Source organism: Dipodomys merriami, unplaced genomic scaffold, assembly GCF_024711535.1.
Source record: "Dipodomys merriami isolate MVZ:Mamm:240054 unplaced genomic scaffold, mDipMer1.0.p SCAF_72, whole genome shotgun sequence".
Classification (NCBI taxonomy): Eukaryota; Metazoa; Chordata; class Mammalia; order Rodentia; family Heteromyidae; genus Dipodomys; species Dipodomys merriami.
In genome coordinates, this window is record NW_027206313.1 from 6,570,007 (window position 1) to 6,583,544 (window position 13,538).

Consider the following 13,538-nt stretch of genomic DNA (forward strand, 5'->3'; position numbering starts at 1 on the left):
CTGTGGATCCTCTGCAACCTGTCTCTTCCCCCATGTTCTCTCTCATGTTCTGGAACTTTTATATGGACAGTCTGTGTCCTTAGTGCCTCCCGATTGATTCTTTCTCTCCCTTCCCCCCCTCTTTCTCCCCCCCCCAAGATTCCCAAAGGGACCCCCCCCACACACACACACACCCTTATCAAAACACTATAACATGGATTTCGGTTGTTCTACTTCTTTGGGCCGTCTGGCAAGATCCGGTCGACCCTGGCTAGAGGCTGTGATAGGATTATTGCTTTCACAGGGATGTGTACATCTGGGTCCCGCTTCAGGGCTGGTGGATCTCTCTCTGTCCCCCAACGCCTTCTCTATTTCCTCTCAGGGGAGGAAACACAGTGGGATCGGAATTGTGTTTTATGTCCCTGTCCAGGGCCCGGCGACTTCCGTTGATTTCTCCACACAAACTTATTTCCCACTTCTCTGGGAAAGGGAGACCACAATCCACATAGTGTAAAACAGCACAGCAGACGCTGGATGCTGACGGTCTTCATAAAACATGTATGTGCATAATAGGGTTTGCTCCTTATTTGGCCTCTAAGATCTCTGATTTTTTTAAAAAAAATTTTTAGAAAAACAAATCTGGTAATCACAAGGTTTAATTTCCTATAATGAAACTCAATTCTCTTCTCATACTACTTTGATTTTTTTTTAATTTATTTTATTTTGTGTCAGTACTGGGGATTGAACTCGGGGCCTGGGTAGTTGTTCTACTCAACACTAGTGCTCTACCACTTGAGCCACAGTTCCACTTCCCACTTTTTGGTGGTTAATTGGAGATAAGAGTAACACAGACTTTCCTGCCCATGCTGGCTTTGAATTGTGATCCTCAGATCTCAGCCTCCTGAATAGTTAGGATGACAGGCATGGGCACCTGGCATTGGCTTGATTTGTTTTTATTTCAGAAATGTGACTTTTAAGTGTTTTGTATTCCCAAAGATTTTTTTAAAGGAAATAAGCATCTTTCATATATCACTATTACATTAAGCAATAATATAACCAATATCTCAGTAAGCCCAGTTTTTGAGGTATAAAGTGGTTGGGATGTCTAAAATGTTGTATTGATACGGTATACGGTCAGGAAAGGATAACAAATTCCTAAGTAGTGAAGACTCACCTATGTCATTCATCATTTCTTCTAGTTGTACATAGACACTTGTATGCACAGAAGTGTACCATTGCTGTGTGCTACCGGTTTGGGCTGAAATCCTGGAAGAGCTTTGTTAGCTGTGCTGATTCATTGGCTACATGGTCTTCCAGGGTCTCTGTCCTTCCTTTGTCTTCTGGCAATGCCAACTTACGTTCACATTTCTTACTCTTTATGAGTGGCAAAAAGTGGCCAGAAGTAACTCCCACCCCAAACCCCACATTGTAATCATGGAAATCTAAGAGAGAAGAATGACTTATAAAATAATACCTATGTTTGCACTTAATCATTCACCGGACATTCTTCTCTGAGAAAGGGGTCCGTGGACAGTGTTTTCACCATGTTACAGATGTTGAAAGTGACCAGAGCACGAAATTGCAAAAGCAAAACTAGAACCTGGGATTTAAACTCTTGGTCTAGGACTCCCTCAAGGCAATCTTTAGCTCCAGTTACACAAAACAGGTCTTTCCAACAGCTGGCATGATTGAGATGACTGGCTACTAGAGGACAGTCTGCTTAACAAGTTGTATGCATTTGCAAAGACAGTAAGACAGACACTATTTTTATCTCTGTTTTATGGATAAGAACCTTAGAAACATGGCAGAGTTATACAACTAGGTATTATCATAGAGATAATAACAGAGCAGCTGAAATTCAAGCCTAAATAGATCTTCCAACTCCACAGCAAAGTTGTTACCATGGCACCATAATATATCCTTCACTCCAGAGTTGATAGTGGCTCTTCATGGCCTGTTCTAAAACACAGGTGCCCTCTGCCAAGACTTTAAGATGCTTCATGATCTAAGATACTCATGGACTATTCACTTTTTCTCTTCCTTTCTTTTTTCCCCTCCTTCCCTCCCCCCTCTCCCCCTCCCTTCCTCCCTTCCTTCCTTTCTTCCTCCCTTCCTCCCTTCCTTCCTTCCTTCCTTCCTTCCAGGGTTGAATTCACAGCCTTGAAGATATCCTACTGTTTGAACCACACTCCCAACTCTACCTTTTTTCTTACTATTAGTCTACATGTACATCTTATAGACAAGCAATCATACTAGTAGCGCTGTAGTGTGTCCATTGCCACATTATTTGTAGTAGCCAAGGTGTATTCATCAGTGGATGGATGTGGAACGTAGGCATAAGGGTGTCATGTAAATGTCCTCTATTCAAGTTCATGTTATTCTGTCATTTGTGACATACACCTATAGGACCTTATGGTAGGTGAAATAAGCCAGGCGTTGAAAAGCAAAAACGACATAATCTTGCTTCTGTGTAGAATCTAAAAGGGTTGATCCCGTGTAAGCAGAATGATGGGAAGGGGTGGGGAGTTGTTGGTCACGCCTCAGGTGCATGGCAGAGATTGGGTTAGAGATCTGGTGCACAGCAGCATCACTAAGTACAGGCAATACAATGTATATTTCAAAAGAGTAAATTTCAAATGTCTTATTAAAAGTGTTACATAAGTGGGTGTCAGTAGCTTATGCCTATAATCCTAACTACTCAGAAGGCTGAAATCTGAGAATAGAGGTTTGAAACCAGCCTGAGCAGACAAATCTATGGGACTGTTATCTAAAGCCAGCCTGGGCAAGAAAGTCCTTGAGACTCTTCTCTAATAAACTACTCAGAAAAGGCCAGAAGTGGTGCTGTGGCTCAAGTGGTAGAGCAGTAGCTTTAAGCAAAAGAAGTACAGGGACAGTGCCCAGACCCCAAGTTCAAGCCCCAGGATTGTCAAGAGGAAAAAAAAAGAAAGAGAAGAAAGTGAGGGAGGAAGAGGAAGGGGGATGTTGTTAATTGACTCTCACAGTGTGGTTCTATATCTTGTGAATGAAGTTTCAGGCACTGAGATGAGTAGTGATATTTCTCTTCTTACTAGAGTTAATGATCTTCTGCTGATCTATGTATGCAGGTGGGTGGTGTCTTAAAGTTCATATAGATCAGGTGTATGGAAAAATCCATACTTGTAATATTTGAGATTTTTTTAAATTATGGCTTCCATCTTGCGTAATGAGTTCGAACTGGGAAGAACCTCAGAAATGTAACAATTTTTGTGTCCTCTACCATTAAGCATTTTTTTGTGTGTAAATATGCTGGTACTTGAGTTTGAATTCAGAGCTTTGATCTTTAGCTCTAATTTCTTGCCCACAGCTAGTTCTCTACCATATGACCCACACCTCCAGCTCAGCTTTTTTGCTGGTTATTTGGGGATGGAGTCTCTTCCAGACTCTTCTGCCCACACTGGCTTCAAGTCATGATCCTCTAAATCTCAGCTTTCTGAGTAGTTAGGATTACAGGTGTGAGCCGCCTATGCTCAGTTTCTTAAGGATTATTATCTGAAGCAATTTTTTAGGATAAGTATTTTGGAATCCCTAGTATGTCAGGCTATAAAAGTTGTTTTGTAAATTGAGTTATTGTATGCAGAATGATGAAAAACACTAATTCTTCATGACAACTTTATCACTATATTGCTTCTATAATTCATTAGAAAATTGCACCTCATGAACCTCTTAATATTGTGTTGGATATCATATATGATATATAATGTGGTCTGCTAAAAGCCTATACAAACCTTGGAAAATATAGTTCTCCCACTCTGCTCCTCTTTAAAAAAGAAATTCGATTGTATGCAAAATTGAATTCATTTTGAAATGGCATTCATACATTTCTAACACTTGTATGAATCTTTTTCAAGGATTTCACAAAGAATCATAACACTTTTTCTCAGATTCTAAAATCACCAAATATCAGACCTTTCCTCAGAACCTAAGAGATGAGAGTTAAAAGACACTGTCAACTAAGACAGAGGAAGAAGTTAGTCATTGATAAGGACTATAGAGATCTGACCATCTGCTCTGCTGACATTAAATAGTTTTGTGCATTTGGGAACATCAGTTAGCAGTGTGAAGAGATAGCAGGATAAGAAAGATAAGAAGAATGCAATAGAAGAAAAAATGGTTAGTTCTGACATTTGATCTTTCAAAGAAGACTCTAGATAGTGCCAAGAGGCACATTAAGACTTAAACTAAGTGAAGTAAATTTACTTTTACATATATACATATGACTGGTAGGTACCATGTCCACCACATTTTATATACAACAGAGACAGAGTAACTTGCTCAATATCCTAACAGCTACTGGAAGCTAAATTTCAATGGCAGGAACACTAATCTGAACTAGCATCCTAAAATCATTATACAAGCTCATTAAGGAAGAACATGGATGCAAAAGATACAATACCACCTTTTTTTTCTTTTTTTTTGGTCAGTCATGGGGCTTGAACTCGGCCTGGGCACTGTCCCTCAGCTCTTCAGCTCAAGACTAGTGCTGTACCACTTGAGCCACAATACAACTTCCAGTTTTCTAGTAGTTTATTGGAGGTAAGAGAGAGTCTCACAGACTTTATTGCCCATGCTGGCTTTGAACCACGATCTTCAGATCTCAGCCTCCTGAGTAGCTAGGATTACAGGCATGAGCCACCAGTACCCAGTTCAATACCACCTATTAAATGTCTAGAACACTTTTTTTGTACTGGTACTGAGGCTTGAACTCAGGTTTTGGGTGCTGTTCTCTAGGTTTTTTTGCTCAAGACTTTACCACTTGAGCCACAACTCCACTTCCAGCTTTTTGCTGGTTAATTGGAGACAGGAATCTCGTAGACCTTTCCTCCCAGGCTGGTTATGAACCACAGTCCTCAGGTCTCAGTCTCCTGAATAGCCAGGATTACAGACATGAGACACCAAGAACTAGCAGAACTTTTCATTAACATTTTTCCAGTTATGAAATGAAAGCACACTTCCATTCTATAATTGTAACATGGGAAGGATTTTGGTATTCTTTAGAAAATAAAACTAGTTGTCAGTTGAGCACTGGTACTTTGCTCTGCGTTTGTAAGCACATGTACCGCTTCAGATATATTCATCTGATAGAAGAGAAGTGAGTTTTTTCAGTTTGTGTTTCATATCTTGATCTATATAATACTTGCTCACAAATTCCAAATGTCTAAAACCATCCTTGGAGCTGAGAACCAGAGGCTCATGCCTGTAATTCTAGCTACCAAAGTTCAAAGCCAACCCTGACAGGAAAGTCTGTGAGATTCATCTCCAGCTGACCAACAAGAAGCTAGAAATGGAGATATATCTCAAGTAATAGAGCACCAGCCTTGAATGTAAAAAAACTAAGGGACAACTAAAGCCCTAGTATCAGCCCAGAAGTAGTTGTACACAGAAGTGCACAGAGAGTTTGTATAAAGGAATATGACTGATTTGTTTTAGAAAGCATGTGATTGTTTTCTGTTTAAAAATGGTCACCAAAGGAACCCAAGAACTTTTCCAACAATGCCATAATTGCACAGAATCTGGAAATTCGTACTGTGTTATTTTCAAAGCCTAGAGCCGACCAACTGTGAATACTCATTGGATTGGCAAGTCTTCTTTGAAAGTTAATTGGGGGGGCTGGGAAGGTGGCTCAGTGGTAGAGCACTTGCCTTGCATGCCTGAGGCCCTGGGTTCGATTCCTCAGCACCACATAAGCAAAAAGAAAAAAGCCAGAAGTGGCGCTGTGGCTCAAGTGGTAGAGTGCTAGCCTTGAGCTGAAGAGCTGAAGGATAGCGCCCAGGCCCAGAGTTCAGGCCCCATGACTGGACCAAAAAAAATTTAAAAAAAAAAAAAAAAAAAAAAAAAAGAAAGTTAATTGGGGCTTTGGAACCAGCCTGAAGCTGTTTGAAGCCAAATTTAGTGAATAAAAATAGTTTGAATACCTAGGAACCTCTCTGTGAAAGAGATCATTTTTGATCAGAAACAAAATGTGATTATAAAATAACAAGGCAGCTTTTGGCAGTACTTACAAACTCATTCTACACTTTCCAATCAGCATTTATTATCTTGAAACCTCATTATGAAAACAACAAATCTTTATGGTTTATTACTCTGTTCTAAAATCATCTTAGTGCTTATAATATACTCAAGTAGATGTTGATGTAGCATAAGCATTAAAACAATGCTTATATAAATAAAGCAATGCTTATATAAACCTTTTTCCTTTAGAAGCATATTTTGTGTATTTTAGAAAATATAATTTTGGGAAAAAATATCCCTGGGTTAATACAGTAAAACTTCAACAATCACCGTTATCTTGTATTGCCTTCTATTTTATTGTACATACTGGGAATTACATTTGTGTGAAAATTACATTATTTTTTGTTTTGTTTTGTTTTTTGTTGGTCGTGGGGCCTGAACTCTGGGCCTGGGCGCAGCCTCTCAGCCCTTCAACTCAAGGCTAGCTCTTTATCACTTGAGCCACAGCACCACTTCCAGCTTTTTCTGCTTATGTGGTGCTGAGGAATCGAACCCAGGGTCTCGTGCATGGCATACAAGCACTCTACCACTGAAACATCTTCCCAGTCCCCTACATTATTTTTTTTTAACTTTTCCTCTCCTATGTTGGTTTTATACAAGACGCTCTTTTCTCATAGCATGTGAGGCACTACTTTTTAGTATTACTATTTATTAATTAATTAATTTATTTATTTATTTAGTGTCAGTACTGGGGCTTCAGCTCAGATCCTCAGACTCTTAGCTATTTCACATAAGTGGCAGAGCCACTTGATCTACAATTTTATTTGTATTAACTTTTTAGTGTTGGTATTGGTGGTAAGAGTCTCTTAGATATGCCTGCCCAGGCTGGCTTCACACTAGGATCCTCAGAGCTCAGTCTCCTTAGTAGCTAGGATTACAGGCATGAGCCACTAAGGCACTCACTACTCTAGACTTTGTCATATGGTAAGTATCAATTATTAGCATCAAGCTTTCCACTTCTGTCCTAAGTGTCACCTCTAGTTAACATCTACTAACTGATGTATACTTCTCTGGTACGCTTACCTGCCAATAAGGACAAGTGTGTGTGTGTGTGTGTGTGTGTGTGTGTGTGTGTGTGTGTGTGTGTGTGTGTGTGTGTGTGTGTGTGTGTGTGTGTGTGTGTGTCTGGTATGCTTACCTGCCAATAAGGACAAGCGTGTGTGTGTGTGTGTGTGTGTGTGTGTGTGTGTGTGTGTGTGTGTGTGTGACGCTTACCTGCCAATAAGGACAAGCGTGTGTGTGTGTGTGTGTGTGTGTGTGTGTGTGTGTGTGTGTGTCCCAAGCCCCGAGGACTGATCCTAGGCCTTGAACTCAGTCCCTGAGCCTTTTTGTGCCCAAGGCTAGTGCTCTACTACTTGAGCCACAGTGTCATTTTTCTGAGTAGTTTATTGGAGATAAGAGTATCACGGACTTTCCTGCCCTGTTGGGCATCAAACCACAATCCTCAGATCTCACCCTCTTGAATAGCTAGGATTACAGATGTGAGCCACTGTTACCTGGCTTTGTTTCTCTGCTTTCGACTTGGTCAGAGTAGATTCTGTAGACCTGCCTTTACATAGCCATTTTAATTGGAATCTGTTAACCCTACACTATTCGGTAGCTTCTATGTGTTGTCTCCACTCTTTTTTGATCCAGTGTAATTCTCCAAGCATTACCTAGCCTCCTCTGCTTTGGAAACAGAAGGCTAAGTGATACATATGGGGCATTTTAGGAGCGTGGGACACACACACACACACACACACACACACACACACACACACACACACACACACACACACACACACACACACACACACACACACACACACACACACAGTTGTCATCAAATGCTCTGGGAACAGAGCTATAGATCTTCTGGCTCTCTTAGGATGATCTTAGGATCTTTAAAGTGTTAGGTTGATGGATAAGAAAGAAAATACAATCCCATGCAGAGAGAAGAACAAGGTTAGTATGCTTGATGAGGATTTAGGGCTTCTGGAGATTATACCGATGGGGCTAGATGATCCAGTGAAGTGTGAAGGGGACAGGGAACTTAGAGCCTGGCCAGCATGCTCTTCCTGGCTCTGCTTCACTTGTGGCTTTGGCCACCAACTCATTGACACTTGGAGGAAATCATTCTAGTCTCAGTCTTCAGTTTCCTCTCTGTAAGAAGAGAGGAGGGAGTGATCTGATTTGTTAGGTCCTTTCCAGCCAGCAAAGCACCAGCCTTTGAAGAAACTGCCCTACTGCCTTGTGATCTCCTATCACCTCTGGGTAAAAAAATTGTATTTGCCTGAACAAACTGAGGGAGGCTTTTTATTTTTTTACTTTTTATCTTATTTTATTTTAATTAACTTATGAGCTAAGGAGCACTGTCCCTTAGCTTTTTTTGCTCAAGGCTGGTACTCTACCACTTGAGCCACACCTCCAGTTCCAACTTTTTGCTAGCTTCAAATCATGGTCTTCAGATCTCAGCCTCCTAAGTAGTTAAGATTCAGGTGTGAGCCACTGGCGTCTGCCAAGCTTTTAAAATACATGTGGAATTGTGACTTTCATGATTTAGCCTCTTGATTTATTTACTTACTTACTTTTTTCTGTACTTAAATTTACACCTCTATAAGGCAGGACTGCCACTGGAACAAACCTAGACTGTACTCTTACAAATTTACAGATATGTGCAGTGCATTCAGACTATTTAACTTGGCCACAGTGCTTGCTGCACTAGGCAGAGTAGACATGCCTAATCAAGGAACTTAATTAAAATCTGTAATGCACATGGGGCCCGCATCCATTATCCACATTTAAGATCTGAAAACCATCATTACTTTATACTTGAAAACAATAAAATTTAAGATTAAGAAGCTCTTTTTTCTCAAAATTCAAATTAGGGAAATGCTAAGGGCTCCTAGCTATTCACTTCAACTTAATACTTATAATAGCATTTTGGTATACTTAAAGTACATATATTTGGTATTTGTCCTGCACTCAAACCATATATCAGTATGATTTTTTTCTTTTAGTTGTTTATTGTAAAAGTGTTGTACAGAGGGGTTGCAGTTACATAAGTCAAGTAATGAGTAGATTCCTTTTTGAACAGTGTCACCTCTTCCCTCATCTTCTCCCAGTTTTTTCCCTCTTCCCCACCCACGAGTTGTATAGTTCAACATAGTGTCTAGTGAGTATCATTGTGCATTTGTTTACTCTTTGTCCCTCCAGTTCTGTGCTCTCCCTTACTCTCCCCAAAACATAAACTTACATAGAAGACAAAAGATGCAGAAATAAAGAACAGTGACAAAGAAAAAAAAAGCAAAATAAAAAACCTCATTTCCATTTCAGTATAATTCGTTAATTATGTATTTTTTTCACTGCTACGTAAACACGTTTGAAATTGTATATATTAATGGGATGCCATGTGTGGTTTGACTATATACAATATATATAATATTTCGATCAGGCTAAACACATCTGTATGCTCCAACATTTATTATTTCTTTATGGCAAAACTAAATTTAGAGTCCTTATTTCTAGCCTTTTGCAATTTGCAGCACATTATTATTAGGAATAGTTTACTACACAGTGCAGTATCACACCAGAACCTCCTACTCCTGTCTACCTATAACTTAGTGCCCACTGATTAACTCTTCCCCCCTCCCTCTTTCTCTGTTCTTCACTGCCTCTGGTAGCCATCATCAGTCTATGCTCATCTTCTGGAATCAATCCTTTAGATTCTGTATATAGGCGAGGTCCTGCTGCCTTATTTCACTTAACACAATGTCCTCTGAGTCTGTTCATGCTGCAGATGACCAGGTTTTATTGTTTTTATGGCTGAATAGAATCCTATGGTATATGTCTACCACATTTTCTTTATCCATTTATCTTATTTCTATTTGTTTGGGGCTGTGAATAGTACTACAGTCAACATGGGAATGTTAACACCTCTTCAACATATTGGTTACATTTACTTTGGTTGAATACCCCCAAGTGGAATTGTTGAATTGCATGGTATTTCTAGTTAACTTTAATTTTGGGGGAACCTCCATACAGTTTTCTAAAATGGTTACACTAATTTAAATCACAACCAATAGCATACAAGGGTTCCCTTTTCTACACATGTACCTGAGGAAGTTTTGTATTAAGCCCTCTTTGAGAGACAGAGACAGAGAGAGAGAGAGAGAGAGAGAGAGAGAGAGAGAGAGAGAGAGAGAGAGAGAGAGAGAGAGAGAGAGAGCGCTGAGAAACAACCTGGTGATTAGAGAATTTGTTCTACTAGAACATAAAATATATAAAACTGATTGGCAATACACAGGGCAGGGACAGTAAGCTGCAGGAAGATGATTGAAGAAGGCATCTTAGGAAATGGAGAGGAGCTGAAGCTGATTCCTAAAATCAGGTATTAGAACTCATCGAAGGTATTTTCTTCAGTGTTAGGATGCAGTCAAGTTTGAGTATTTAAGAAAAGACTCACATGGCTCAATTTAGGATAGAAATTGTTCGAAAACAGTGCGGGAAGTAGGCATTAGCTGGCTGTGAAATAACTCATGTGAGATTATTTTGCTAGGAGAAATTGGGGCAAATAGGTTTGAGAAATTCTGACGAGAGAACAATCTGAAGAATGAGGTGATGGGTTAGATTGATAGAGGAGAAACTGAGGCACTCTCCTGCCAGGGGCTGCGCATATGAACGCCAAGACATAGAAAGTAAAGGTGGTGAGCATCACAAAGAGTTGCCTTGTCTGAAAGTAGAGATTAGGAGATGGAGGTGATCACTGGAAGATAGATTTGGGGACTCTTAGCCTAGGGGTAGTAGTTAAGATGATGAGACTGGATAGAATTTCCAATGAAGAGAAGAATAGGAAAACAGAGAAAGAACCTTGGAATGAGCCTATGTTAAAATGAAGATCAAAAAGGCCACGGGGAGTAAAACACAAAATAAAAGCATGTCATGGAAAAACAGACAAGGTAAGGAGAATCTGAAGAGATAGCCAACCATTGGAGATACCACCAGAAATGCTCCTGGCATTTAGTGGTATAGAAATCACTGGTGAACTTTGGGATTGTAGACCTTGAAGCCAGGCTGCCATTGGCTGGGTTATGTGGCAATGGGAGAAGCAGTCATGTCCATGTAGACAGTGGTTTAGAGTCTTCACAGCTTTGTAGACAGCAGTCTTCAGAGTGTGGCTAAGAAGCAAAAGAAAGAGGAGGTAACTGGGACAGTGAGGTAAGTGGACAGTTTTGATTTTTAAGTCTGCGAACCTATGTATAAACTAGGAGAAGGAGTGGATGGTAGATCTAATAGCTGGTGGATCAAGCCCAGAAATATCAGCAAATGGACTGGGGCATGAATGAGAGGGAGAGAGCTTAACTTCTGAAACCAGAGAGATGGATAGACATAGATGTGGTAGGAGCAGACACAGAGCTGTGGGTCAGGAGGAGACCCGTGGTGATCTCATTTGAAGACTTCAGATTTCATTCTTCTTAGTGTAATCGTGGCATAGCTCCTTCACAGGGATAAGCTGCGTTTGGATAGGCGCTGGAGAGGTGAGGAGAGTGTTTTTAGTATGAATTCAGGAAGCGGGAGAGGACGGTGTCCAAGAGCCTTTGAGGGTCCAAATAGCAGCAAAGGACCCGATCTGCCAGAGGACTGTACATTTTTTTCCCCTTTCAGCCTACTTAGAATCCAGGATCTATAAGGTAACAGGACTTTGAGCTAATCTGGTGGCAAGGGGTACTATGCTGATTGGACATCAGATGACTGGAATGACTGGAAACAGAGCAGTCAGTCACATGTGTGGCCCCAGCTGCCTCCAGGAGGAAGTCTTCGAGTCAGAAGGGTCTAGAAGGACACAGAAATACGAAGGACTCATGTCTGTCTCTGAGGCCAAAGAGCATAGAAGGTGAGAGTGGGTGGTGATTGCAAGATTAAGTGAACAGAGACAGGCCGTGGGGACATTACAGTACGGGACAAAGGATCACCATATGGAGCAATCTACGCCATGGTACAGCCACACTGTGATGTAAAGTGATCTCTGTGGTGAAGAGTAAAGGTCACAGTCGTTAGATGTCAGAATTCTAAAACAAGGGAAAGTATGTCAGAGGGCAGAAAAATAAAGGCAGCTCAGATCAGGGCAATGAGTGGGAGGCTGGACTTTCTTCACATTCAAGTTAAGTAGAGGTAGAAATGTGTTACATAGTTTTTATTAAACCCAAGTTTACAAAAGCAGTTAAAAACAAGAAAATTTAGTAAGTTGACCGGTTAATAGAAAAATTATAAATTTCAAGTATCTTCCTTATCAACAGTAACAAGTAAAAAAATAAAATTGGAGCTGGGCACCATGGCTTACACCTGTAATCCTAGCTACTTTAGGAGGCTGAAATCTGGAACATCAAAGCCAACCCAGGCAGATCAATCCCATAAGATTCCATCTCAGTTAATCAGCAGAATGCAAACTGGAGGTATGACACAATTGTAAAGCCCTAGCCATAAGCAAGAAAGCTGAGTGAGAGCAAGTGTGGCCAACATAAATTTTTAAAAAAATGAATAGGAAGTACATTCAAACAATCAAAAATATAAAAGACCAAGAAGTAAATTTAATAGGGTGTAAAGTAAAACAGCATACCTACTAAAGAATAAATGAAGATGTTAACCTTCTTCCAAAGAAAAATTGAGGGCTGGGAAGGTGGCTCAGTGGTAGAGCGCTTGCCTTGCATGCTTGAGGCCCTGGATTCCATTTCTCAGCACCACATAAGCCAAAAAAAAAAAAAAAAGGCAGAAGTGGCACTGTGGCTCGAGTGGTAGAGCACTAGCCTTGAGCTGAAGAGCTGAGGGACAGCGTCCAGGCCCAGAGTTCAGGCCCCACGACCGGTCCCCCCCCCAAAAAAAAAAGAAAATTGAATATAAAAGTGTTCCTCAAATTTATAAATTTAGTGCAACTCCAAACAAAATCTCAGACTCCTGAGAAAACAGTATGGAATGATCCAGATTCTTCTCAAACAGCAAGGTATTCCGGAATAGCCAGATCAAATCTGAATGATAGCAAGATAGTCTTGCAACTTATCACAGTAAATGTACCTTACTGAAGGTCCAGAAAAAAAAATCCAAAACTCTCTGGAGATATTTTCAAATCTGATGGGTTTGCCCACAGATTTGAAGCAATTGGTAAACCAACCAGGAAAAAACTTAAATTGGAAACCTATTTTCTTCATAATTACAGTAAATTCCTGACATCACACATTTAAACACAAAATAAACACATAGAAATACTAGAAGAAAGCAAAAGCCACTATAATCTTGAAGTAAGAAGTTTTACTTCCATGTGACTTAAATGTAGAAATTACAAAAGGAAAAATGAATAACGTTGACACAATTTAATACCTGGGCATCAATGGTCCACACCTATAATTTCTGCTATTTGGGATGCTGATGTAGCTAGCCCAGGCAAGAAAGTCTGTGGGACTCATATCTCAATGAACCAACAAAAAAGCCAGAAAAGGAGTTGTTACTCAACTGGTAGAGCATTAGCCTTGAACACAAAA

The 13,538-nt window shown here is 40.2% G+C and overlaps 1 protein-coding gene across 4 annotated transcripts in view; it reads left to right on the plus strand.

Moving 5' to 3' along the window:
- Window positions 1-13,538, plus strand: part of LOC138818230 (GRAM domain-containing protein 2B) — a 103,069-nt gene that overhangs the window by 47,701 nt on the left and 41,830 nt on the right. The window lies entirely within an intron of this gene.